Source organism: Oncorhynchus kisutch, unplaced genomic scaffold (genome assembly GCF_002021735.2).
Source record: "Oncorhynchus kisutch isolate 150728-3 unplaced genomic scaffold, Okis_V2 Okis06b-Okis10b_hom, whole genome shotgun sequence".
In the NCBI taxonomy this organism is placed as follows: Eukaryota; Metazoa; Chordata; class Actinopteri; order Salmoniformes; family Salmonidae; genus Oncorhynchus; species Oncorhynchus kisutch.
Window position 1 is genome coordinate 488,518 of NW_022261983.1, and position 27,200 is coordinate 515,717.

At 46.0% G+C, this 27,200-nt stretch overlaps 1 protein-coding gene across 1 annotated transcript in view; it reads left to right on the forward strand.

Annotated features, from left to right (window-relative positions):
* The first annotated feature begins 2,655 nt into the window (after positions 1–2,655).
* The window catches only part of LOC109884752 (voltage-dependent T-type calcium channel subunit alpha-1I-like), a 287,147-nt gene continuing 262,602 nt past the window's right edge, over positions 2,656–27,200 (forward strand). The window contains 1 exon segment of the mRNA XM_031813726.1: positions 2,656–3,766. The gene's annotated coding sequence lies outside the window, so the exon portion shown is untranslated.

The window sequence follows — 27,200 nt, forward strand, 5'->3', positions numbered from 1 at the left end:
ACCGATCCTTTTTCCTTTTCCGTTTGTTTTGTCTTTGGTTCTTTCACACCTGGTTTCATTTGCTTTCACGTCTGTGTGTATAATTACCCCTGTTGCCTGCTAAGGTTTGTGCAGCATTATTCGTGTCATGTTTCTTGTTGAGGTTGTGCCTTGTTTATTTTCACGTTTTATACAAAGTGTGTATCAGTTTAAGGAGCGTTGTTTTCCTCCTTCCGTGAGTAATTGGTTTTTATTTTTTGTCGAGAGCGTTTATTTTGGTATTTGTACCTGACCTACATGTTTGTGGACTTGCCTATTAAAAAGAAATGCTACTCGGAACATCTCTGCTTTCCTGCTTTTCCTTCACCTACTTCTAAACACAGTCTCGTAACAACACTGTCATTTTGTAAGTAATAGTTCAGAGTATAGGCCTAGTTGTTGTAACTATGTACTAATTGTTCGGCTCTGCCCCATCTCCCAGAAGAGAAGAGAAGACATCACTTGGCGCAGAGTCAGCAGAGTCCACACCGCTGTTCAACCCGACTTGCTTACCTCAATTATTCACATCTTATGAATAACGCACATTACCAGAGATGGCGACAGGGATATTTTTATACGTAACGGCTTGAATTAGTCATGACTTTACAATGGCAAAGATATCATTTTCATATCTTCCGACTACTTTGTGTGGGGGAAAAAAGCTAAAGAAATCATTGACTCTAGTCGTCAATAAGTGAGTTCCCTGTGCTGGTACTGAAACTGCGTCATGTGTGTTCATCACAAATGTCGTCTGAGGAGCTTTCACTGATATTCCTTCAGTCCCGATGTGAAATAATGGGGTTTCATATTTAATTGATCCCTATTCCCTGATCTCTGAATCTCCACTGCTATATGCAATAACTCTGCATTGAACAATATTCATTTAAAGATGCCTTTTAAAAAAAGGTTGGGGCGTGGATCAGAAAACCAGTCGGTATCTGGTGTGACCACCATTTGCCTCATGCAGCACAGAGTTGATCAGGCTATTGTTTGTGGCCTGTGGAAGGGAGTGAAATGTTATCCCACTCCTTTTCAATGGCCGTGCAAAGTTGCTGTCTATTGGCAGGAACTGGGACACGCTGTTGTACACGTCGATTCAGAGCATTCCAAACATGCTCAATGTGTGACATGTCTGGTGAGTATGCAGGCCATGGAAGAACTGGGACATTTTCAGCTTCCATGAATTGTGTACAGATCCTTGCGACATGGGGCAGTGCATTATCATGCTGAAACATGAGGTGATGGAGGTGGATGAATGACACGACAATGGTCCTCAGGATCTCATCACGGTATCTCTGTGCATTCAAATTGCCATCTTTAAAATGCAATTGTGTTCATTATCTGTAGCTTATGCCTGCCCATACCATAACCCCACAGCCACAATGGGACACATCAACAAACCTGCCATCTGCCCGGTACAGTTGAAACTGGGATTCATCCATGAAGAGCACACTTCTCCAGCATCCCAGTGGCCATCGAAGGTGAGCATTCGCCCTCTGAAGCCAGTTACAACGCCAAACTGCATTCAGGTCAAGACCCTGGTGAGGACGACTAGAACGCTGACAGATTGTGCAGAAATGATTTGTTTGTACAAAACCACAGTTTCATCAGCTGTCCAGGTTGCTGGTCTCAGACAATCCTTCAGGTGAAGAAGCCAGATGTGGAGGTCCCAGGCTGGTATGGTTACAATTGAGGCGGATTGGACGTACTGCCAAATTCTCTAAAACAACATTGGAAGAGGTTTATGGTAGAGAAATGAACATTACATTATCTGCCAACAGTTCTGGTGAACATTCCTGCAGTCAGCAGGCCAATTGCACACTCCCTCAAAACTTGAGACATCTGTGGCATTGTGATGTGTGACAAAACTGCACATTTTAAAGCGGCCTCTTATTGTCCCTCGTGTTGTTTAATTAGCTTCTTGATATGCCAAACCTGTCAAGTGGATGGATTATCTTGGCAGATGAGAAATGCTCAGGGATGTAAACACATTTCTGGAGAGATTTTCTTTTATAGAAATAAGCTTTTTGTGCACATGGAACATTCAGCTCATGAAACATGGGACAAACACTTTACATGTTGAGTTTATATTTTTGTTCAGTGTAACTATCATTTGCAGACAATGTGAACATGTTAGTCTGTCTGCCATGATCTAAAATACCTTTGCTCTGGACTCCGTGTTTAGATGGTGCAGTTCAGGCATGATACTTCATGCAGCGCTGGCTGTCCGCCTGTCTGACCATGTGAAGGAATTTCACTTGATTATCTAACAGTCAGTCTGCATCCCGCAGGTCCAAATTCCGCGTGTGTGTATATGATCGTTCATGCATGCGCCTGCGCCAATTCTGCGTCTCCCTCTCTTATTTACACTATCAGGGAGTGTGAGGGAGAGCGTTGACGAGATGACACAATACTTAACGCAAAATAATATTTCCCAACTATTTCCATTTCTCAGTCTCCCCCAACTAAAATACATTCCATGTAGCGAAACCATTAGGCTACTCACTTTCCCACAAAAGAGAAATCCATGACATGGGAGAATCGCGTCGCCTCGAACGCCGAGGGAAAAACGGAAATATTCTTAAGGTGTGCACATTCAGCGTTGCGCCACTACACGCAAACCGTATCACGATGCGCTCACAGTCCCAGTCTCGTGAGATGCTGGTGAGCAGGTCGGTTGTCTCTCGACGCTCTCCAGCCTCTCCCAATAACCGCTCCTGAGCCCTTTTCACCGGCAAGATGTTTTGTTGACTTGCCACCTCAATGAATAGCCATAGGAGGCGATACGGTGAGAATATTATACCTGCTTGAGCTGTGAAGCATTTCTGAGATGCGCAAGTGAACATCAAATAAGTTCTCATTTAGTGGAAAATAGGTTCAAAGCTCTTTTCATCACAATTGAACGGAACTGTTGTGTGTTTTCTCAGTGGATCAGAAAGGGTTGGTCCATTATTCTTTATACTTCAAGTGTACGACGACAACTGGAGGAGACTCGATGTGAAGCACAAATCCATGCGCTTCCATATACAATGTGACAATTCGATAATTGTGTTCCTACTATTGGAATATACGCCATTGAAAACGTTTTGGATGTTTTTAGGGAAGCACTCACTATTTTTCTGAGACAAGGCAGAAAGAGGGAATGTATTTAATTTGAACTGAAAAAAATACTCGGACTCATACGATTATTTCTAGAAGTCCTTCTCGTGGATCTACAATGCGCCGAACGTGACGGAGGAAAAATGAAATGTTCCGAACTGATCTCCTAAATGGAATTCAAACTCTGTAATAACGTTTCAGATGTTTTGGGGTTGCGAATTTCCAACTGGTATTCCTACTTTTTTACCAACTTGACATACAGCAGTTGGTGAGGTGGAATTAACATCCAACTGGAGCACGGAAAGAAAACACCGTTAGCTTGCCCTGTCGAAATGTGAATATTGCAACCTGCTCGAGCCCAGCTCACACTCAGAGTTGCCAAGGCTACAGAGCTCCTCTCGAACCAGCTAAACCGTATTTCGGTTCCTAAGTTATTTGGGCAATTCCTCCGCAATACATCAGTTGTGTAGCTTAGCATCTAAATATTGGTCATACATCTTGATTTAACCGGAATAATGCGTCTGGAAACATTAAGACGTTTTTCGACTCGTGGATATTGATTTTTCCTCTAAGGTCTTTTTGACAAGCGAATCGCCAGACGCCGCTATTGTTCAGTGAGCCTGGACACACCTTTTTGATGTCAGCCAAGGTAAGTTTCCACAATACTTCAGACTCTTGTGATTGGTTATGTCGATACGCACAGAATTCTCATACTGCACGCATCTCAACCATTTGCATGTCGGTGGAAAGAGAATAGCGCGATCGCTTCTGTACGGATGGGAACATGGGAATTAGAAAGCTGAAAAGAGCAATGTAATATTAGCTATAGGCTACGTACTGTATACAATAACAACATATTTATTGTAGCTGTAGCTGGTCTATTTCGTTTAACTTGGTGGCTCAGAAACAATAATTAAATATTCCGAATACAATTGAAAATACACCGGAAAAAACAAAGAACATTGACTAGGATGAAAGCACCTAGGATATTAATAGTAATAATTTATTACATTTGTAAAGCGCTTTTCATTATACAGAATATTATCAAAGTGAATAAAATAAAAAACAAATATAAACATTAGGCTGCCAATTCCTTCCCAATGCCTTTATCCAAATCCTCGACATTTGGCTTATATAAATATATCATAACCAATGCGTAGCCTGCTGAAATGGATCACTTAACTATTTCCAATGTAGGCCTATTCTTAATGGCCATCAGACTACAAGTAATGCTATAATCTGATGACGTCTGCCTTATACAGCAATGAACTCATGCATGGTCATGTTTATGCATCCATCCAAGATAATAGGCTATTAGATTGTAGTGGCTCTAAACCTGGGTGGTTGGTTTAAGGAGCCCAATCAGAGCCATTTTTCTCACAAGAGGTCACCTTTAGAAACAACGCAACAAGAAGATGGATGGTGGCATTGGCCACAATTGATCAACAATTAATGTGTCATCGTGTAAAACTCTGGCCTGAATTGATAATATGGGAAGATAGTTTTTCATACCAGGCTAGTTAGTTTACCTTAGTCTGGTATCAGGTGTATGTTCAAGATAGCTTTATTTTAATGGGCATGCTACTGAACAGTGCATATAAGTCCGTGAGGCTCTGTGGTTAGATTTATACTCACTTTCTAAGGCGTTACCTTGCATTCGTCTAAAGCGCTGTCCATGGTGCTGAAATGGGAAATAGTTATGTGCTGTGTTTACAGCTGTTTCTCTCTGCACGCACGCACACACTGTCCCGGCTGCAGCAGCCACCAAGCAATCAGCGCATGAGGGATACCAGCTGTTCTAACGTTCCATCAAGAGCGACACCTCCGCATTGTCGGATATGTCTCCCTGTTTCCCGTTTCCCGGTCCGACCTAAAGTTCAGATGTCCATCTCCGGCCTCCGTGTCTGATATTAGCGGTCTAACTGGCCGCCAACGCTCCAGCTCGCGCTCCTCCTCTGGCTAAAAATGATGTCTTCACAGACAAAGCAGCCACACAACACAACAGCCGTCATGGCAAGCAACACTTGATGCAGGCCTATATGGCTCGTTATTGGTGTGTAGATTTTCTCACCCCTCAGCTGGATTGAACTTTAAAATTGAAAGGAATCATCGATTCAGTTGCACTTTAGCTGGATTTGACATATCATGTTGATGGAGATGTCAACGATATAGATGATGATGATGATTAGCTTTTTCATTGAATTTCAATGTTAAGATTTAACACTAAATGGCTATTCAGAGCGGTTGGGTTAAATGCAGAAGACACATTTCAGTTGAATGCATTCAGTTGTACAACTGACTAGGTATCCCGTTTCCCTATTTACGCTATTTGACAGAAAGCATGCATCTATAACAGCAATGCTTTCAAACAGACTGTTAGGTATACTCGTATTATCCTAGTTCAGGGCTCATATGCATAAAGCTTCTTACAGTATAGGGGTGCTGATCTAGGATCAGTTTAGCCTTTTAGATTATAATGAATGGACATGGGGACTTGATCCTAGATCAGCACTCCTACTCTGAGACATAAATATAGACCTATTCTAGTGAATGAGTATAACCCCAGACCTCACATCCTGACCTAGAATAAAAAACATGTGTACTGGGTCAGCACTCAAAAAGATGCTGCATGAAGCTTCATTCTCCATTGTTTGTATAATTTTCACTGCATCAGGGATAGTGTACAGAGATGTTTCGGCTTTGCAGTCTTCTACAGTGTGTAGGTACAATTTTCCTTTAACTAAAAACAGCATTTATAGGGAACAACCGATGAGCAGCAGGTGCTTCTAATCAGGGTTGCCACTCATCTGCCAATCAGATGGCTTTTCTGGTCAAACTATATACAAGTTAGCCACAGTGCGGACCAATTACACCTGTGTCTCAGTGTGCAGGTTTTACCCAGCAGCCAAGCTGCTGAGAGAGTGTGATGGTCCCCTTTTGACCTAGAATAACCACAGACCTCACAGCTTGACCTAGGCTGTGCTCTATAAGGCCTGCATATAATAAAGTGTCTAGGAGGCCGGCTGGCGCAGGGTGTAATTGTGTTACCTGAACTCTGACCCCTAAAGCAAACACTAAATAAGCCCATTGACTGATAGCTGCCCTGTAGGGCCCCAGAGGTGCAGATGTGTTTGTGTCCCTTACAGAAAAATCACATTTTCACATGAAATTTCAAGTTTTTGGAACACTTGACATGTTCACATGTAAAGTTCATGTTTTTTTTATTCGTACGTGGTGTGTCTGTGCCTGGCCTTGATGTGTGCGTTGTTTAAAAGTGCAGTTTTGTCAATATTATTTTATGAATCAGCCTATATTAACCTTCTGAATGGGAAGTCTCACCTCAGGCTGGTGTTACACAATGCAACTGGCAGGCAATCGTAGTGTTAAGCATTTGAATATACCATGTGTGATTGTTTTCATTCCTATATGCCATTGTATTGTTCTAATTGGGATAGCAATGGGGCGCGATGAGAAAGGAAAGTGGACAAGTAACACATTAAGGAAAGTGAGAGGAGGAAACAGTATATTGCTTAGAATGATCATTGTTTATCTGCCCCCCCCCCCCCCCCACACACACACACATGTTACAATTGGTCCTCTGCAGATAGTCTTGTGTGTATATGACCCCAAACTGGCTGTGTCTCCACAGTGGGAGAAGTCATAATGCTCTGCTCTACAGGGGACCAGACAGGGCATTTGGACTGCTTTGTGCAGCTCACTCACAATAGACTAAAAGTGATGGTGGGTGGCACTGTTAGAGAGGGAGAGAGAGGGAAAGGGAGGGATGAAGGGAGGGAGAGAAATGGGTGGATGGAAGGAAAGGGAGAGATGAGAGGGATGGAAGGAGGAAAAGGTAGGGAGGGAGAGAGGATGGGATTGAAGGAGGGATATGGGGGAGAGATTGAGAAAGAGAGGGAGGGAGAAAGAGGGATAGAAGAGAGGATTGAAGGAGACAAGAGGGAGAGGGAGAAAAAGAGGTGGAAGGTTAGGGAGGAAGTAAGAAATACAGGGAGAGAGAGATGGAGTGGTGGCGGCAGCAGTGGGGGAAATGCTACTGATTTACTCAGTTAAACAGAACACTCTGCTTCTGGAGAGAGAGGGTAGGCCAGAGAGAGACTTGACAGAGCCCTGTAAAGGCAAAGATTGAGCGTGCATACAACGAGAGAACCATGGAGATGGGGAGGGGGGGGAGAGAGAGAGAGGAGAGAGAGGCTCTGAGGCACCGCGGAGGCAGCTGTCGATATTATGTGATGGAGAACAAAGCAAAGGGAAATATTGTGACGAGTGGAGGAGGAGGGAGAGGGAGGAGGAGAGAGAGAGGGAGGAGGAGAGAGAGAATAAAATACAGAGAGGGAGAGAGAATGACACAGAGGAAGAGAGAGGGTGAAGAAGAGGTAACTGAGGAGCTAGCTAGAGGACTCTCCACCTGTCCTCCAGAGCTGGGAGGGAGAGGCTGAGGTGGGAGGATTAGAGGCCAAGGAAGGGCTCTTTGTGTCCAGCCAGGTGTCCTTACAGCCCCTTACCATCCAGTCTCCTCTCCTGGAAGGAACATGACTCACTCACAATCTACCACCAGGCTAAGCTGCTGAGTCACGACCAGTGTGTATGTAAGTGTGTGTGTGTGTGTGTGTGTGTGTGTGTGGGGGGGGGGGGGGGGGGGGGTTAATCTAATGTTGATCTTAATGGGCTGTATCATATGGCTGGAAGGCTAAACAGAACAGTACGAGTGAGTGTGTCTTCTGACTCCTCTCTCCATCAAGGCCAGATGCTATTAGACGACGTTCTACAGTAGTTTAATGCAACAGAATGCTGTTCTTGTGTTGCAGACCAGACTATCTTTCAAGTACTTTAAGCAGTTGCTTTAGCCTGCCTGGAGTCCAACAAGGGCAGGTGTGTAGTTTGGCTTTAGCCTGCCTGGAGTCCAACAAGGGCAGGTGTGGAGTTTGGCTTTAGCCTGCCTGGAGTCCAACAAGGGCAGGTGTGTAGTTTGGCTTTAGCCTGCCTGTAGTCCAACAAGGGCAGGTGTGGAGTTTGGCTTTAGCCTGCCTGGAGTCCAACAAGGGCAGGTGTGTAGTTTGGCTTAAGCCTGCCTGGAGTCCAACAAGGGCAGGTGTGGAGTTTGGCTTTAGCCTGCCTGGAGTCCAACAAGGGCAGGTGTGTAGTTTGGCTTTAGCCTGCCTGGAGTCCAACAAGGGCAGGTGTGGAGTTTGGCTTTAGCCTGCCTGGAGTCCAACAAGGGCAGGTGTGGAGTTTGGCTTTAGCCTGCCAGGAGTCCAACAAGGGCAGGTGTGGAGTTTGGCTTTAGCCTGCCTGGAGTCCAACAAGGGCAGGTGTGTAGTTTGGCTTTAGCCTGCCTGGAGTCCAACAAGGGCAGGTGTGGAGTTTGGCTTTAGCCTGCCTGGAGTCCAACAAGGGCAGGTGTGTAGTTTGGCTTTAGCCTGCCTGTAGTCCAACAAGGGCAGGTGTGGAGTTTGGCTTTAGCCTGCCTGGAGTCCAACAAGGGCAGGTGTGTAGTTTGGCTTAAGCCTGCCTGGAGTCCAACAAGGGCAGGTGTGGAGTTTGGCTTTAGCCTGCCTGGAGTCCAACAAGGGCAGGTGTGTAGTTTGGCTTTAGCCTGCCTGGAGTCCAACAAGGGCAGGTGTGGAGTTTGGCTTTAGCCTGCCTGGAGTCCAACAAGGGCAGGTGTGGAGTTTGGCTTTAGCCTGCCAGGAGTCCAACAAGGGCAGGTGTGGAGTTTGGCTTTAGCCTGCCTGGAGTCCAACAAGGGCAGGTGTGGAGTTTGGCTTTAGCCTGCCTGGAGTCCAACAAGGGCAGGTGTGGAGTTTGGCTTTAGCCTGCCTGGAGTCCAACAAGGGCAGGTGTGGAGTTTGGCTACTACTATGTTGGTTCCAGGTACCAGACAAGCTCAATCAAGGCCAGCTGTAGTATTTGAATTGATTCACAGGTCTGTTGGGATGTGCAATGAATAACGGCAGAATATTCTGCCAATTCTGCAATTAATTACATTTCACAAAAGACTTGATTGCAACAGATTTGCCTAGTTAAATAAAGGTTTAAATATATATTTTTAAATCAGATGTCATATCTCACATTGAGGATATGTGAGAACTGATTGTAGCATAGCAACATAGAGTGGGGCAAAAAAGTATTTAGTCAGCCACCAATTGTGCAAGTTCTCCCACTTAAAAAGATGAGAGAGGTCTGCAATTTTCATCATAGGTACACTTCAACTATGACAGACAAAATGAGAGGAAAAAAATCCAGAAAATCACATTGTAGGATTTTTAATGAATTTATTTGCAAATTATGGTGGAAAATAAGTATTTGGTCAATAACAAAAGTTTATCTCAATACTTTGTTATATACACTTTGTTGGCAATGACAGAGGTCCAACGTTTTCTGTAAGTCTTCACAAGATTTTCACACACTGTTGCTGGTATTTTGGCCGATTCCTCCATGCAGATCTCCTCTAGAGCAGTGATGTTTTGGGGCTGTTGCTGGGCAACACGGACTTTCAACTCCCTCCAAAGATGTTCTATGGGGTTGAGATCTGGAGACTGGCTCGGCCACTCCAGGACCTTGAAATGCTTCTTACGAAGCCACTCCTTCGTTGCATGGGCGGTGTGTTTGGGATCATTGTCATGCTGAAAGACCCAGTCACGTTTCATCTTCATCTTTGCTGATGGAAGGAGGTTTTCACTCAAAATCTCACGATACATGGCCCCATTCATTCTTTCCTTTACACGGATCAGTCGTCCTGGTCCCTTTGCAGAAAAACAGCCCCAAAGCATGATGTTTCCACCCACATGCTTCACAGTAGGTATGGTGTTCTTTGGATGCAACTCAGCATTCTTTGTCCTCCAAACACGACAAGTTGAGTTTTTACCAAAAAGTTATATTTTGGTTTCATCTGACTATATGACATTCTCCCAATCTTCTGGATCATCCAAATGCTCTCTAGCAAACTTCAGACAGTCCTGGACATGTACTGGCTTAAGCAGGGGGACACGTCTGGCACTGCAGGATTTGAGTCCCTGGCGGCATAGTGTGTTACTGATGGTAGGCTTTGTTACTTTGGTCCCAGCTCTCTGCAGGTCATTCACTAGGTCCCCCGGAGTGGTTCTGGGATTTTTGCTCACTGTTCTTGTGATCATTTTGACCCCACGGGGTGAGATCTTGCGTGGAGCCCCAGATCGAGGGAGATTATTAGTGGTCTTGTATGGCTTCCATTTCCTAATAATTGCTCCCACAGTTGATTTCTTCAAACCAAGCTGCTTACCTATTGCAGATTCAGTCTTCCCAGCCTGGTGCAGGTCTACAATTTTGTTTCTGGTGTCCTTTGACAGCTCTTTGGTCTTGGCCATAGAGGAGTTTGGAGTGTGACTGTTTGAGGTTGTGGACAGGTGTCTTTTATACTGATAACAAGTTCAAACAGGTGCAATTAATACAGGTAATGAGTGGAGGACAGAGGAGCCTCTTAAATAAGAAGTTACAGGTCTGTGAGAGCCAGAAATCTTGCTTGTTTGTAGGTGACCAAATACTTATTTTCCACCATAATTTGCAAATAAATTAATAAAAAATCCTACAATGTGATTTTCTTGATTTTTTTTTCTCATTTTGTCTGTCATAGTTGAAGTGTACCTGTGAAAATTACAGGCCTCTCTCATCTTTTTAAGTGGGAGAACTTGCACAATTGGTGGCTGACTAAATACTTTTTTTTGCCCCACTGTAGATATCAGTCACACATCTCCTCCCCTGATACTGCGTGTGTGTCAGTGTGTCTGTGTGTGTCACCATGTGTGTGTCACCGTGTGTGCGTCACCTCTCCCCCCTCTCTGTCACCTCCTCTGGTCATAATGGCCTGTTTGTCTACTCTAGTCATCATAATTCCCGATATTTACCCACACTCCTCTGCTCTGTGTGGTTCCCAGCGCTCAGGGATTATTCCCCAGGTGGTATCACACTGAGTGCTCAGGTGTGTGTTGTAGCTAATCCCTATTGACATCCTACTGTGTTGGTTCTGACTACCTGTCAAGGTACTGCCAACATAATGCTAAGTATATCTAACGCACCGTAGGAGGGCTGGTACAGGGCTGCTGTGGACTCTAGTCTTTGTGTTATTTTGCCCTGTTATGGCGTACTCCCTCTTCTTCTTGCTGCTTTTAAGCCCTATTGTAGCCCAGAATTCTCATTTCCTGACAAGGAGGCTCCCACAATCAATGTGATATTCTGAATACAATATAAAGTATTCAGGAGATATGACCCATGCAGGGAATTTAATCAAGAACTCGGTGCTTCTAAGTACCATAGATTTGGTTTAAGTCCAGTTAAACTCAGCGGCATGGCACCAGTGGTATCTCATCACTGGTGCTGTGACACCAACAGGTTCCCAGAACATCTGGTGTCAGTTTAGATGGCTCGCTGAACGTGACTTCAGTGTCATAGAGATGGAACAGGGTGCCATGGTGGTGACAGTGCTGACAGGTGACAAGACAGCTGTGAGAAATGTGATCATATCACCATTGGCCTGGGAGACACAGTGCCGACCCAGAGAGCATGGCAGAGGGGAAGACTACTGTGTCAGGAGCAGCCTTCATAAAAAGTGGACAGCTTAGTTCTACACCGGAAATATACATTTTTTATTCAAACTAAACATTTTATTTATCCACCTGTAAGTCACGTTGGATAAAGAGTGTGCTAAATTGTAATGTTACAGCTGTACAGTATGTGTGTGTGTGTGTGTGTGTGTGTGTGTGTGTGCTGCGCGTGTTTGCGGTGAGCGTGTGTGTTTGCGCTGTGTGTGCTGTGTGTGTTTGCGGTGAGCGTGTGTGCCGCGTGTGTGTGCTGTATGTGTGCTGCGTGTGTTTGCAGTGTGTGTTTGCAGTTATGTGTGTGTGCTATGTGTGTTTGCGGTGTGTGTGTGTGCTGTGTGTGTGTTGCATGTGTTTGCGGTGTGTGTGTGTGCTGTATGTGTGCTGCGGGTGTGTGTGTGTTGCTTGTGTTTGCTGCGTGTGTGTGTGCTGCTTGTGTTTGTGGTGTGTGTGTGTGTTGCTTGTGTTTGTGGTGTGTGTGTGTGTTGCTTGTGTTTGCTGTGTGTGTGTGTGCTGCTTGTGTTTGTGGTGTGTGTGCTGCTTGTGTTTGTGGTGTGTGTGTGTGTGTGTTGCTTGTGTTTGCTGTGTGTGTGTGTGCTGCTTGTGTTTGTGGTGTGTGTGTTGCTTGTGTTTGTGGTGTGTGTGCTGCTTGTGTTCGCTGCAGCCTCCCTCCCTTACCGATTTCAGGACTAGGGAACTCTTTAGTGTACTGTGTGAGTGTGTGAAATGGATTTGACCCCTCATTACACACGCACACGCACACACATTCACACACAGATAGACACACACACAAACACTGCACCAGGTTATGATGAGTGTTGCTTATAAATTAAAGGTTGGTGCCAGGGGGATGAGGGGGGTGGGAGAAGGAGATGAGAGAAGGGAGAGAAGGGGGGAGGAGGAGAGGAGAGAATGGGGGAGGAGGAGAGGATAGGAGGGAGAGAAGGGGGAGAGGAGAGGAGGGAGAGAAGGGGGAGGAGGAGAGGAGGGAGGGAGAGAATGCAGAGGAGGAGAGGAGAGGAGGGAGAGAAGGGGGAAGAGGAGAAGAGAGGAGGGAGAGAGAAGGGGGGAGGAGAGGAGGGAGAGAAGGGGGAGAGGAGAGGAGGGAGAGAAGAGGGAGGAGGAGAGGAGGGAGAGAAGGGGGAGAGGAGAGGAGGGAGAGAAGGGGGAAGAGCAGAGGAGGGAGAGAGAGAAGGGGGGGAGAGGAGAGGAGAGAAGGGGGGGGGAGAGAAGGGGGGAAGAGAAGAAGCGGATGTAAAACAAACAGTCTCTGGCTGAGAAGGCAGAGGAGGAGAGGAGAGGAGGGAGAGAAGGGGTTGAGGAGAGGAGAGGAGGGAGAGAAGGAGGGAAGAGGAGAGGAGAGGAGGGGGGAGGAGTGGAGGGGGGAAGAGGATAAGAGAGGAGGGAGAGAGAGAAGGGGGGGAGGAGAGAAGGGGGAGGAGAGGAGGGAGAGAGAAGGGGGGAGGAGAGAAGGGGGAGGAGAGGAGAGGAGGGAGAGAGAGAAGGGGGGGAGAGGAGAGGAGAGAAGAGAAGGGGGGGGAGAGAGAAGGGGGGAAGAGAAGAAGCGGATGTAAAACAAACAGTCTGGCTCAAAGCCAGCTGCACTCAGACTCTGTATGTCTCTGTCTGTCTCTGTCTCTCTCGCTCTCTCTCTCTCTCTCTCTCTCTCTCTCTCTCTCTCTCTCTCTGTCTGCCTCTGTCTGCCTCTCCCTCTGTCTCTCTCTGTCTGCCTCTGTCTCTATCTGTCTGCCTCTGTCTCTCTCTGTCTGCCTCTCTCTCTCTCTGTCTCTCTCTGTCTGCCTCTGTCTGCCTCTCCCTCTGTCTCTCTCTGTCTGCCTCTGTCACTCTGTCTCTCTCTGCATCTCTATCTGTCTCTGTCTGCCTCTGTCTATTTGTCTCTCTCTGTCTGCCTCTGTCTCTCTCTGTCTGCCTCTGTCACTGTCTCTCTCTCTCTCTCTGACTCGCTGTCTCTCTCTCTGACTTGCTGTCTCTCTCTCTGACTCGCTGTCTCCTTCTCTGACTCTATGTCTCTGTTTCTGACTCTATGTCTCTGTTTCTGACTCTATGTCTGTCTCTGGGTCTGTCTCCAACTCTGACTCCATCTCTGCCTCTGTCTTTCTCTCTGTCTCTTCGTCTTGTCCAGGTTGTCCAGGTTTGTCCCTTCGTCTTGTCTCTTCGTCTTGTCCAGGTTGTCCAGGTTTGTCCCAGTACTCATACTGGACTTCTTTCCTCCTCTCCTTAACTTCATGACTGCAAAGCCAGGTGATCACTCACAAAGGCAGGTGATCTCTCACAAAGCCAGGTGATCTCTCACAAAGCCAGGTGATCTCTCACAAAGCCAGGTGATCTCTCACAAAGCCAGGTGATCTCTCACAAAGCCAGGTGATCTCTCACAAAGCCAGGTGATCTCTCACAAAGCCAGGTGATCTCTCACAAAGCCAGGTCATCTCTCACTGAAAGGTAGATAGACACCTGACCTGCAGTGTCCTAATACTCTTTTGGACTCCTTTTCTTGCCTCCTTTACTTTTACAACTGCTAAGCTGGGGATCTAGCTGATTGGTAGACAGACACCTGCAGTGTCCTATTACTCTCACAGGACTCCTTTCCTCATCTCCTTTCCTCCATAACTCAACCTTCCTTATCTCCTTCACTTCAAGACTACAGTACAAAGCCAGCTACTCTCTGACTGTGTCTTTTTCTTGACTGGTCCCAATTGCCTGATGTGCTTTCCTTTCCTTAGTGACTGATGAAATGAATGTAAAAGGCTTACTGTACACAACTGTGCTTTCAACTATCAAGCCCCAGGAACATAACCACGCATTCCTTTTTACCCCCAGTCCCCTTTCCCCCCGCCTGATCTCTCTTTTCCTGCCCTGTGCTAGTTTTGTCCCTTATGGGTACCCTTACAAGCTGTGTCTGTCCTTCCAGCTTCCTAGAGACTGCCAGTCACATGATTTACCCTTAGATTCTCACACTCACACACACCCACTCAGTCAGATCCCGAGCCTCAGTGAGAGAAGGGAGAGACAGTGATGTCATGTCCAGAGTGTGGCAGATGTATAGCCCGGGTCCCTGGCTGTTGTAAATGTCAGCTCTCTGTCTGCAGCCGAATCTGATTGATCACAGTACAGGGAGATGGTCCTCTCTGCACACAGACAGACCAGACCAGACCAGACAGACTAGACAGACAGACAGGCAGGCAGGCAGGCAGGCAGGCAGGCAGACAGACAGAGACCTGCCTGCCTGCCTGCCTGACAGGCACCACATGCCACAGATGGACTGGGTCAGCATGTACTGTATGTATGGGCAGTTCTGCTGCTGTTCTTTTAAGAACCTGTTTGGAATTCACTAATACATCTAACTGAAGTGTTAGGGAATGTGTAACTATATGCTCATCGGTAATCATGAGGAAATGAAGATGTGTATATACATTTAAAAATGGACTTAATCCTAACCTATCAGTTGTTATAACATTCTATGTCATGTCCCATTGGGTTCCAGGGGTTAATAGTTAATAATGACTGACAGGCCTGTCACATCCCTGATTTAGAACCCCTCTAATCAGGGACTGATTTAGACCTGGGACACCAGGTGGGGGATTCCCCTCTAATCAGGGACTGGTTTAGACCTGGGACACCAGGATGAACAGAAAAGCAGCAGGCTCCGGCTGCTCCACATGCTTCCACTCCTCATTTACTAATCAATTCCTCTGTTGTTTTACACATTCAATGAGAGTGCTCTCCTCTTTTATTTTATCCTCGCCTCTTCTCTCCCCTCTCCTCTCCTCTTTTATCCTCCCTCTCCTCTTTTATCCTCTCCTCTCCTCTTTTATCCTCTCCTCTTTTATCCTCTCCTCTCTCCTCTTTCATCCTGTCCTCTTTTATCCTCCCCTCTCCTCTCCTCTTTTATCCTCTCCTCTCCTCTTTTATCCTCTCCTCCTTTATCCTCTCCTCTCTCCTCTTTCATCCTGTCCTCTCCTCTCCTCTTTTATCCTCCCCTCTCCTCTTTTATCCTCTCCTCTCTACTCTTTCATCCTGTCCTATTTTCTCCTCTCCTCTCCTCTCCTCTCCTCTCCTCTCCTCTCCTCTCCTCTCCTCTCCTCTCCTCTCCTCTCCTCTCCTCTCCTCTCCTCTCCTCTCCTCTCCTCTCCTCTCCTCTCCTCTCCTCTTTTATCCTCTCCCCTCTCCTCTCTCCTCTTTTATCCTTTCTTCTCTCCTCTTATCCTCTCCTCTTTTATCCTCTCCTCTCCTCTTTTATCCTCTCTTCTCTCCTCTTTTATCCTCTCATCTCTTCTCTTTTATCCTCTCCTCTTTTATCCTCCCAACTCCTGTTTTATCCTCTCCTCTTTTATCCTCTCCTCTCTCTCTTCTTTTATCCTCTCTTCTTTTATCCTCTCTTCTTTTATCCTCTCTTCTTTTATCCTCCCCTCTTTTATCCTCCCCTCTTTTATCCTCCCCTCTTTTATCCTCTCCTCTTTTATCCTCTCCTCTCTCCTCTTTTATCCTCTCCTCTTGTATCCTCTCCTATTGTATACTGTCCTCTCTCCTCTTTTATCCTCTGCTCTTGTATCCTCTCCTATTGTATACTGTCCTCTCTCCTCTTTTATCCTCTCCTCTTTCCTCTTTTATCCTCTCCTCTTGTATCCTGTCCTCTCTCCTCTTTTATCCTCTCCTCTTTTATCCTCCCCTCTCTTCTTTTATCCTCTCCTCTTGTATCCTCTCCTCTCTCCTCTTTTATCCTCTCCTCTTGTATCCTGTCCTCTCTCCTCTTTTATCCTCCCCTCTCTTCTTTTATCCTCTCCTCTTTTATCCTCTCCTCTTTTATCCTCTCCTCTCCTCTTTTATTCTCTCCTCTTTATCCTCCCCTCTCTCTTTTATCCTCTCCTCTTGTATCCTCTCCTCTCTCCTCTTTTATCCAATCCTCTTTTATCCTCCCCTCTCTTTTATCCTCTCCTCTTTTATCCTCCCCTCTCTTCTTTATCCTCCCCTCTCTTCTTTATCCTCTCCTCGTTTATCCTCTCCTCTTTTATCCTCTCTTCTTTTATCCTCTCTTCTTTTATCCTCTCTTCTTTTATCCTCTCCTCTTTTATCCTCTCCTCTTTTATCCTCTCCTCTTTTATCCTCTCTTCTTTATCCTCTCTTCTTTTATCCTCTCCTCTTTTATCCTCTCCTATTGTATCCTGTCCTCTCTCCTCTTTTATCCTCTCTTCTTTATCCTCTCTTCTTTTATCCTCTCCTCTTTTATCCTCTCTTCTTTATCCTCTCTTCTTTTATCCTCTCCTCTTTTATCCTCTCCTCTTTATCCTCTCCTCTTTTATCCTCTCCTCTTTTATCCTCTCTTCTTTATCCTCTCCTCTTTTATCCTCTCCTCTTTTATCCCCCCTCTTCTTTTATCCTCTCCTCTTTTATCCTCTCCTCTTTATCCTCTCCTCTTGTATCCTCTCCTCTCTCCTCTTTTATCCTCCCCTCTCCTATTTATCCTCTCCTCTTTTATCCTTTTCTCTCCTCTTTTATCCTCTCCTCTTGTATCCTCTCCTCTCTCCTCTTTTATCCTCTCCTATTGTATCCTGTCCTCTCTCCTATTTTATCCTCCTCTTTTATCCTTTCCTCTTTTATCCCCCCCCTCTTCTTTTATCCTCTCCTCTTTTATCATCTCCTCTTTTATCCTGTCCTCTTGTATCCTCTCCTCTCTCCTCTTTTATCCTTTCCTCTTTTATCCCCCCCCTCTTCTTTTATCCTCCCCTCTTTTATCCCCCCCTCTTCTTTTATCCTCTCCTCTTTTATCCTGTCCTCTTGTATCCTCTCCTCTTTTATCCTTTCCTCTTTTATCCCCCCCTCTTCTTTTATCCTCTCCTCTTTTATCATCTCCTCTTTTATCCTGTCCTCTTGTATCCTCTCCTCTCTCCTCTTTTATCCTTTCCTCTTTTATCCCCCCCCTCTTCTTTTATCCTCTCCTCTTTTATCCTCTCCTCTTTTATCCTCTCCTCTTGTATCCTCTCCTCTCTCCTCTTTTATCCTCCCCTCTCCTATTTATCCTCTCCTCTTTTATCCTTTTCTCTCCTCTTTTATCCTCTCCTCTTGTATCCTCTCCTCTCTCCTCTTTTATCCTCTCCTATTGTATCCTGTCCTCTCTCCTATTTTATCCTCCTCTTTTATCCTTTCCTCTTTTATCCCCCCCTCTTCTTTTATCCTCTCCTCTTTTATCATCTCCTCTTTTATCCTGTCCTCTTGTATCCTCTCCTCTCTCCTCTTTTATCCTTTCCTCTTTTATCCCCCCCCTCTTCTTTTATCCTCCCCTCTTTTATCCCCCCTCTTCTTTTATCCTCTCCTCTTTTATCCTGTCCTCTTGTATCCTCTCCTCTTTTATCCTTTCCTCTTTTATCCCCCCCTCTTCTTTTATCCTCTCCTCTTTTATCATCTCCTCTTTTATCCTGTCCTCTTGTATCCTCTCCTCTCTCCTCTTTTATCCTTTCCTCTTTTATCCCCCCCCTCTTCTTTTATCCTCTCCTCTTTTATCATCTCCTCTTTTATCCTGTCCTCTTGTATCCTCTCCTCTCTCCTCTTTTATCCTCTCCTCTTTTATCCTCTCCTCTTGTGCTGCTGCTCCAGTTTAAACTGTTCTGCCTTATTATTATTCGACCATGCTGGTCATTTATGAACATTTGAACATCTTGGCCATGTTCTGTTATAATCTCCACCCGGCACAGCCAGAAGAGGACTGGCCACCCCACATAGCCTGGTTCCTCTCTAGGTTTCTTCCTAGGTTTTGGCCTTTCTAGGGAGTTTTTCCTAGCCACCGTGCTTCTACACCTGCATTGCTTGCTGTTTGGGGTTTTAGGCTGGGTTTCTGTACAGCACTTTGAGATATCAGCTGATGTACGAAGGGCTATATAAATACATTTGATTTGATTTCTTGTATCCTCTCCTCTCTCCTCTTTTATCCTCCCCTCTCCTATTTATCCTTTTCTCTCCTCTTTTATACTCTCCTCTTTTATCCTCCCCTCTCTTCCTTTATCCTCTCCTCTCTCCTCTTTTATCCTCCCCTCTCCTATTTATCCTCTCCTCTTTTATAATTTTCTCTCCTCTTTTATCCTCTCTTCTTTTATCCTTTTCTCTCCACTTTTATCCTCTCCTCTTTTATCCTCCCCTCTTGTATCCTCTCCTCTCTCCTCTTTATCCTCCCCTCTCTTCTTTTATCCTCTCCTCTTGTATCCTGTCCTCTCTCCTCTTTTATCCTCTCCTCTTGTATCCTGTCCTCTCTCCTCTTTTATCCTCTCCTCTGTTATCCTCTCCTTTCCCCTTAGGGCTCTGGTCAAAGTGCACTAAATGGTGGATACCGAGTCATTTTGGACACAACCTAACACTCTGAAAAAGAGGCCTGAATTTCCATCATGGATGTGTTTTTCTCTATGTATAAATAATGGTCAGAGCGTGTCCATATAGAAGTATATCAGAGAGACCCTGTCAAGACAAGTTCACAACTTTTCTCCAGTCGATACTGTTGAGCCTACTGCTGCACAGTTGGTTGTTAATATCACATTGAGTAGATGAAGTCAATTGGCATAGCCTTGGTGTGTTGTTTCTGTTCATTTATAAATTTGTGTATGTGTGTGTGTGTGTGTGTGTGTGTGTGTGTGTGTGTGTGTGTGTGTGTGTGTGTGTGTGTGTGTGTGTGTGTGTGTGTGTGTGTGTGTGTGTGTGTGTGTGTGTGTGTGTGTGTGTGTGAGAGAGAGAGGGGGGAAGAGAGGGGAGAGAGATATGAAGAGTACACCTCAATAGAGAGAGTTGGAGAGAAAGAGGGAGAGCGAAAGAGAGAGCACCTCACTCGAGAGAAAAGGGAGAGAGACAGAGAAGGGAGAGAGACAGAGAAGGTAGAGAGACAGAGAAGGTAGAGAGACAGAGAAGGTAGAGAGACAGAGAAGGGAGAGAGACAGAGAAGGTAGAGAGACAGAGAAGGTAGAGAGACAGAAGGTTAGAGAGACAGAAGGTAGAGAGACAGAGAAGGGAGAGAGACAGAGAAGGTAGAGAGACAGAGAAGGTAGAGAGACAGAAGGTAGAGAGACAGAAGGTAGAGAGACAGAGAAGGTAGAGAGACAGAGAAGGTAGAGAGACAGAGAAGGTAGAGAGACAGAGAAGGGAGAGAGACAGAGAAGGTAGAGAGACAGAGAAGGTAGAGAGACAGAGAAGGGAGAGAGACAGAGAAGGTAGAGAGACAGAGAAGGTAGAGAGACAGAGAAGGTAGAGAGACAGAGAAGGTAGAGAGACAGAGAAGGTAGAGAGACAGAGAAGGTTAGAGAGACAGAGAAAGGAGAGAGACAGAGACGTTAGAGAGAAGAGAAGGTAGAGAGACAGAGAAGGTAGAGAGACAGAGAAGGTAGAGAGACAGAGAAGGTAGAGAGACAGAGAAGGTAGAGAGACAGAGAAGGGAGAGGGACAGAGAAGGGAGAGGGACAGAGAAAGGAGAGAGACAGAGACGTTAGAGAGACAGAGAAGGGAGAGAGACAGAGGGGAGAGGGACAGAGAGCGCACCTCATTCACCCTGGGGCAGAGGCTTTGGCTGTGATGTCTGCACTGTGTCCAACTGTGATGATAACCAGATACCATCTGTCACTACAGAACCACTGATAAAAAGAGGGAGATAGAGAGATAGATAGAACAATTGGTATTGACTAAAGCGCTATATTTGAACAGATAAAGATGGAACCCGAGCCATTTGTCCAAATATGTCACAATTGTCATCGTATTACTCTCCATTCCCATTAGTTATCAAAACGTCCATTCCTCCTCTCAACCTTTGATCAGTCCCTACGTCAGCAGTGTCAAACTCATTTTACCTGAGGGCAGCATTCATTCTTCAATGAGGTCCAGAGGGCCGCACTGAAAATTGGTTATATTTCCTCGTCGGCAAATTATATCCATCGTTTTTAACATGTTCAATACTCCCTTACTGTCTATTATGAATTTAAGAGATTATTAACGAGCTGAACAGTCAAGAAACTATATGAATGTATATAAACTCAGCAAAAAAGAAACGTCCTCTCACTGTCAACTGCGTTTATTGTCAGCAAACTTAACGTGTAAATATTCAACAACTGAGACATAAACTGAACAAGTTCCACAGACATGTGACTAACAGAAATGGAATAATGTGTCCCTGAACAAAGGGGGGGTCAAAATCAAAAGTAACAGTCAGTATCTGGTGTGGCCACCAGCTGCATTAAGTACTGCAGTGCGTCTCCTCCTCATGGACTGAACCAGATTGGCCAGTTCTTGCAGTGGGATGTTACCCCACTCTTCTACCAAGGCACCTGCAAGTTCCCGGACATTTCTGGGGGAATGGCCCTAGCCCTCACCCTCCGATCCAACAGGTCCCAGACGTGCTCAATGGGATTGAGATCCGGGCTCTTCGCTGGCCATGGCAGAACACTGATATGGCTGGTGGCATTGTCATGCTGGAGGGTCATGTCAGGTTGAGCCTGCAGGGAATAGGGTTCCATTGGGGATGCATTAAGAGCAATAGGAATTGGTCAGGAAGGGCCTGCAGGAAGGGTACCACATTAGGGAGGAGGATGTCTTCCCTGTAACGCACAGCGTTGAGATTGCCTGCAATGACAACAGGCTCAGTCCGATGATGCTGTGACACACCGCCCCAGACCATGACAGACCCTCCACCTCCAAATCCATCCTGCTCCAGAATACAGGCCTTGGTGTAACCCTCATTCCTTCCACGATAAATGCTTTGCCTACCGTGTGTAAGCTGTTAGTGTCTTAACGACCGTTCCAGAGGTGCATGTTCATGAATTGTTTATGGTTCAATGAACAAGCGTGGGAAACAGTGTTTAAACCCTCTACAATGAAGATCTGTGAAGTTATTTGGATTTTTCCAAATGATCAATGAAGAACAGGGTCCTGAAAAGGGGCTGTTACTTGTTTAGCTGAGTTGATATTTTGAGTTGTTGTTGCTGGGTTGGATCCCCGTATGTTTCACACCACGGCTCTAGATGAAAATGGACTAATACAACACTGCAAGCAGCTTCCAGTTCCACTGATGTGTGTAGCCTTGTTGTCATTTCACATGGAGAATGAACATCATAAAGGGCAGTAATATTAATAATAGCTATAACAGGCAATTAGGGAAACAGTGTGATTTGTTGTCATCAGAGAGCCATGGTTAAATAGACCAGAACAGGGTTTCTATTTGTGACGATGTTACAACCCCTAGGGATGGAACATCCAATGGATGGAAAGACACATTCACACCCACCAATGGCATATGCTTCATGTGCTTGTGTTTCTATCACGTCTTCTTGATAGCACTCTCTTCTACAACAAAGAACCACAGCATCACTATTTACCCAGCAGCAGAACCCCCCTGTGTCACAGGATAAGCAGCCCCTTCACTATGGTGCGCTGCAGCTTTCTGGAACAAACCACTCCGCCAAGACAGGGTTGCTTTAAGAGTGCACTAATGAAAAACAGAACGGACATTTGTTAGGGTATTCTAACAGCATGCGTTTGGTACATTGTCCTTGAAGGGGCAATCAGCAATCACTACATATATTGTTGGACATATAAATGAATATGTACCCAACTTATAAATGCCTCATGTGCTTAGTTCAATTGTCCTACCCCACCAGAACCCCAAATATAAGTTTGTTTTACTCCAATGTTTGTATACAAAGTAAATGTAAACAAGCAACTTATATCCTAAAAACAAGGTTAAAACTATCATTGTGATTTCATTGATGGGCAGTCTTTGCATCCATAGCTGTGTCTATGAATTTGAGTGGTTACATTTCTCCAGCCCCCCCATTTTTTTTACTGAGCTGACAGAATTGATTCCATGATTTCCCTTGGCATTTCAAACTGTCTTAACACGACAACTCTGACCATACTGAGGAGAGATCAACCAATGACTCGATAAAGCCTGATTCGACCTGATTCCTTTGAGATGAGAGAGAAGGAGCGAGAGTCAGAGAGAGAAGGAGCGAGAGTCAGAGAGAGAAGGAGCGAGAGTCAGAGAGAGAAGGAGCGAGAGTCAGAGAGAGAAGGAGCGAGAGTCAGAGAGAGAAGGAGCGAGAGTCAGAGAGAGAAGGAGCGAGAGTCAGAGAGAGAAGGAGCGAGAGTCAGAGAGAGAAGGAGCGAGAGTCAGAGAGAGAAGGAGCGAGAGTCAGAGAGAGAAGGAGCGAGAGTCAGAGAGAGAAGGAGCGAGAGTCAGAGGGAGAGGTAGAGAAAGAGAGGGGGAGGCAGAGTGAGAGAGAGGGGGAGTAAGAGAGAGAGTCGCAGGTAGAGAGGGAATGGGGGAGAGGTAGGGAGAGGGGAGAGAGAAGGAGAGGTAAAGAGAGGGAGAAGTAGGGAGAGGGGAGAGAGGGGGAGTAAGAGAGAGAGTCGCAGGTAGAGAGGGAATGGGGGAGAGGTAGGGAGAGGGGAGAGAGAAGGAGAGGTAAAAGAGAGGGAGAGGTAGAGAGAGGGAGAGAGGGGGAGTAAGAGAGAGAGTCGCAGGTAGAGAGGGAATGGGGGAGAGGTAGGGAGAGGGGAGAGAGAAGGAGAGGTAAAGAGAGGGAGAGGTAGGGAGAGGGGGAGTAAGAGAGAGAGTCGCAGGTAGAGAGGGAATGGGGGAGAGGTAGGGAGAGGGGAGAGAGAAGGAGAGGTAAAGAGAGGGAGAGGTAGGGAGAGGGGGAGTAAGAGAGAGAGTCGCAGGTAGAGAGGGAATGGGGGAGAGGTAGGGAGAGGGGAGAGAGAAGGAGAGGTAAAGAGAGGGAGAGGTAGAGAGAGGGAGAGAGAGCATCTTTTTAGAACAAACTGTACCATCACATAACCACACACATCATTGTTAGTGACATGACAAATATCCACAGCATTAAAGCAGCATTTGATTCATTTGGACATTGGAGGTGCAACAGCCGGACCTCTACTTCCGGCGCCGACAGAGATGGCCGCCTCGCTTCGCGTTCCTAGGAAACTATGCAGTTTTTTTTTTTTTTTTTACGTGTTATTTCTTACATTGGTACCCCAGGTCATCTTAGGTTTCATTACATACCGTCGAGAAGAACTACTGAACATAAGAGCAGCGTCAACTCACCATCAGTACGACCAAGAATATGACTTTCGCGAAGCGGATCCTGTGTTCTGCCTTTCACCCAGGACAACGGAATGGATCCCAGCCGGCGACCCAAAAAAACGACTTCGTAAAAGGGGGAAACGGAGCGGTCTTCTGGTCAGACTCCGGAGACGGACACATCGTGCACCACTCCCTAGCATTCTTCTCGCCAATGTCCAGTCTCTTGACAACAAGGTTGATGAAATCCGAGCAAGGGTAGCATTCCAGAGGGACATCAGAGACTGTAACGTTCTTTGCTTCACGGAAACATGGCTCACTCGAGAGACGCTATCGGAGTTGGTGCAGCCAACTGGTTTCTCCACGCATCGCACAGACAGAAACAAACATCTTTCTGGTAAGAAGAGGGGCGGGGGCGTATGCTTCATGGTTAACGTGACAACATACAGGTACTCAAGTCCTTCTGTTCACCTGATTTAGAATTCCTCACAATCAAATGTCGACCGCACTATCTATCAAGGGAATTCTCTTTGATTATAATCACAGCCGTATATATTCCCCCCCAAGCAGACACATCGATGGCTCTGAACAAACTTTATTTGACTCTTTGCAAACTGGAATCCATTTATCCGGAGGCTGCATTCATTGTAGCTGGGGATTTTAACAAGGCTAATCTGAAAACAAGACTCCCTAAATTTGATCAGCATATCGATTGCGCAACCACGGTAGGAAAAACCTTGGATCACTGCTATTCTAACTTCCGCGACGCATATAAGGCCCTGCCCCGCCCTCCTTTCGGAAAAGCTGACCACGACTCCATTTTGTTGATCCCTGCCTACAGACAGAAACTAAAACAAGAAGCTCCCGCGCTGAGGTCTGTTCAACGCTGGTCCGACCAATCTGATTCCACACTCCAAGACTGCTTCCATCACGTGGACTGGGATATGTTTCGTATTGCGTCAGACAACAACATTGACGAATACGCTGATTCGGTGAGCGAGTTCATTAGAACGTGCGTTGAAGATGTCGTTCCCATAGCAACGATTAAAACATTCCCAAACCAGAAACCGTGGATTGATGGCAGCATTTGCGTGAAACTGAAAGCCTGAACCACTGCTTTTAATCAGGGCAAGGTGACCGGAAACATGACCGAATACAAACAGTGCAGCTATTCCCTCCGCAAGGCAATTAAACAAGCTAAGCACAGTATAGAGACAAAGTAGAATCTCAATTCAACGGCTCAGACACAAGAGGTATGTAGCAGGGTCTAAAGTCAATCACGGATTACAAAAAGAAAGCCAGCCCTGTCACGGCCCAGGATGTCTTGCTCCCAGGCAGACTAAATAACTTTTTTGCCCGCTTTGAGGACAATACAGTGCCACTGACACGGCCCGCAACTAAAACATGCGGACTCTCCTTCACTGCAGCCGACGTGAGGAAAACATTTAAACGTGTCAACCCTCGCAAGGCTGCAGGCCCAGACGGCATCCCCAGCCGCGCCCTCAGAGCATGCGCAGACCAGCTGGCTAGACCCACTCCAATTTGCTTACCGCCCAAATAGGTCCAAGGACGATGCAATCTCAACCACACTGCACACTGCCCTAATCCATCTGGACAAGAGGAATACCTATGTGAGAATGCTGTTCATCGACTACAGCTCGGCATTTAACACCATAGTGCCCTCCAAGCTCGTCATCAAGCTTGAGACCCTGGGTCTCGACCCCGCCCTGTGCAACTGGGTACTGGACTTCCTGACGGGCCGCCCCCAGGTGGTGAGGGTAGGCAACAACATTTCCACCCCGCTGATCCTCAACACTGCGGCCCCACAAGGGTGCGTTCTGAGCCCTCTCCTGTACTCCCTGTTCACCCATGACTGCGTGGCCAAGCACGCCTCCAACTCAATCATCAAGTTTGCGGACGACACAACAGTGGTAGGCTTGATTACCAACAACGACGAGACGGCCTACAGGGAGGAGGTGAGGGCCCTCGGAGTGTGGTGTCAGGAAAATAACCTCACACTCAACGTCAACAAAACTAAGGAGATGATTGTGGACTTCAGGAAACAGCAGAGGGAACACCCCCCTATCCACATCGATGGAACAGTGGAGAGGGTAGTAAGTTTTAAGTTCCTCGGCATACACATCACAGACAAACTGAATTGGTCCACCCACACAGACAGCATCGTGAAGAAGGCGCAGCAGCGCCTCTTCAACCTCAGGAGGCTGAAGAAATTCGGCTTGTCACCAAAAGCACTCACAAACTTCTACAGATGCACAATCGAGAGCATCCTGTCGGGCTGTATCACCCGCCTGGTACGGCAACTGCTCCGCCCACAACCGTAAGGCTCTCCAGAGGGTAGTGAGGTCTGCACAACGCATCACCGGGGGCAACCTACCTGCCCTCCAGGACACCTACACCACCCGATGTCACAGGAAGGCCATAAAGATCATCAAGGACAACAACCACCCAAGCCACTGCCTGTTCACCCCGCTATCATCCAGAAGGCGAGGTCAGTACAGGTGCATCAAAGCTGGGACCGAGAGACTGAAAAACAGCTTCTATCTCAAGGCCATCAGACTGTTAAACAGCCACCACTAACATTGAGTGGCCGCTGCCAACACACTGAGTCAACTCCAGCCACTTTAATAATGGGAATTGATGGGAAATGATGTAAAATATATCACTAGCCACTTTAAACAATGCTACCTAATATAATGTTTACATACCCTACATTGTTCATCTCATATGTATATGTATATACTGTACTCTATATCATCTACTGCATCTTTATGTAATACATGTATCACTAGCCACTTTAACTGTGCCACTTTGTTTACATACTCATCTCATATGTGTATACTGCACTCAATACCATCTACTGTATCTTGCCTATGCCGCTCTGTACCATCACTCATTCATATATCATTCATATATCTTTATGTACATATTCTTTATCCCCTTACACTTGTGTCTATAAGGTAGTAGTTTTGGAATTGTTAGCTAGATTACTTGTTGGTTATTTCTGCATTGTCGGAACTAGAAGCACAAGCATTTCGCTACACTCGCATTAACATCTGCTAACAATGTGTATGTGACAAATAAAATTTGATTTGATTTGAAGTGTGATTTGTGTTATAGCACAAAACAGCCTTTATTGACCTTTAGGCAGAATTAGTTAAGCTAGCAGAACAGACTCCAGCGTTTCTGATGTTTGGCCTTAAATGTGGCTCAATCTTCAGGAAAATGATTTCCAATCTTTTTAGAACAATGTTTCGACGTTGACCTGAGTGTGTGTGTGTGTGTGTGTGATGGTAATCAGGGCCCCTGAGCATCTCTCTGGTGTGGTTCTGGGTTATTAGCCAACAGATTGATGAATATTCACTGCTTGTATTTGAATTGCATCACACAGCATACACACCACCTTCATTGAAATT